The sequence below is a fragment of the Aotus nancymaae genome, unplaced genomic scaffold (assembly GCF_030222135.1).
Source record: "Aotus nancymaae isolate 86718 unplaced genomic scaffold, 86718_ANA_hifiasm-v0.15.2.pri h1tg000011l, whole genome shotgun sequence".
Classification (NCBI taxonomy): Eukaryota; Metazoa; Chordata; class Mammalia; order Primates; family Aotidae; genus Aotus; species Aotus nancymaae.
The window spans coordinates 89,098,816-89,100,423 of NW_026988422.1; the positions used below are offsets into that span (position 1 = coordinate 89,098,816).

The following is a 1,608-nucleotide window of genomic DNA, read 5'->3' on the forward strand; positions in this document are numbered from 1 at the left end:
GTAATTGAATGATTTATAATCCTTTGGGTGTATACCCAGTAATGGGATTGCTGGGTCAAATGATATTTCTATTTCTAGATCCTTCAGGAATCGCCACACTGTCTTCCACAATGGTTGAACTAATTTACACTCCCACCAACAGTGTAAAACTGTTCCTATTTCTCCACATCCTCTCCAGCATCTGTTGTCTTCAGATTTTTTAATAATCACCATTCTAACTGGCGTGAGATGGTATCTCAATGTGTTTTTGATTTGCATTTCTCTAATGACCAGTGACAATTAAAATTTTGTTGAGGAGATTTCTGAGCAAAGTGTGGATGGCGTGTTTTGATTTATCCTTGCTTAGTGTAATATAATGTGAGAGGAGACAGATAAAGAGGAAAGTATTGAACGATGTGGAATCAGGTATTTTATAAGTAAGGAGAATTCTCACATCTTCCGGAAACCGTATAAACTTTAAAAAATAAAGGAACATTAGGACATATTTCTATATTCTGGATGCATGACTAATATAAACTTAGATTTACCTGCAAAAGAGATACATGGAAGATGAACATTCTGCAGCAGATCATTTTGCCGAATAGGCAGCTTTATACTAGTTTGTAATTTTACCTAAATATTCAAAAGATAAACTGTAGAGAGATCCACGTAGGGCAGGGACTCATGGGAATTCTCAAACGTTCTATGCAATTTCATCGTAATTCTAAAACTGCTCTAAAATAGATTTTGTGATATGGAGTGACAAAAACATTTGAAAGAAATCTTTCTCACTATTTTAAGAATCACACTTAGTCTTAAAACATGATCAAATAACCTTGCTGCAAATTATTTATTCCTCTAATTTGAAACCTTGTTCATAGTAGCACCTTCATGGAGTGTCTGCATCAACCGTATCGAGTGTGGCCTTTCCCACTCTGCAAATCTGGCTTATATGATGATTGTTGAATGGAATATTTCTCTTAAAATGAGAGTGTGCACTTGTTTCCACTGTTATTTTCTCTCAAATATATAACCCAGTTTGTAAACAGCCTTAAACCTAATAACCCCTGTCATCTCCTCAGCTCAGCACAGCTGCCCCCTCCCCGGGGTTTCTGACACTCTCAGGATGTGGTTTTCACACTGTGTCTCTCGCACAGTAATACACGGCCGTGTCCTCAGGTCTCAGGCTGCTCAGCTCCATGTAGGCTGTGCTCGCGGACGTGTCCCTGGTGATGGTGACTCTGCCCTGGAACTTCTGTGCGTAGCCTGTGCCACCAGTGTTAGTGTTGATCCCTCCCATCCACTCGAGCCCTTGTCCAGGGCCTGTCGCACCCAGTTCATATCATAGCTGGTAAAGGTGTATCCAGAAGCTTTGCAGGAGACTTTCACGGAGGCCCCAGGCTTCTTCACCTCAGCCCCCGACTGCACCAGCTGCACCTGGGAGTGGGCACCTGTGGGGAGGACATAGGAGTGAATAAAATCCTCTTTGACCAAATCAGGATCCCTTCCTCGGCTTTGGGACTAGGAAGCCCCTTACCTGTAGCTGCTGCCACCAAGAAGAGGATCCTCCAGGTCCAGTCCATGGTGATGAGCTGTGTCCACTGGGGCTTCTTCAGAGGAGGGATGTGG

The 1,608-nt window shown here is 42.7% G+C and overlaps 1 pseudogene; it reads right to left on the reverse strand.

The window, feature by feature from the left end:
• Window positions 1–797: 797 nt before the first annotated feature.
• LOC105709369 (immunoglobulin heavy variable 1-8-like) lies at window positions 798–1,608 on the reverse strand (annotated as a pseudogene).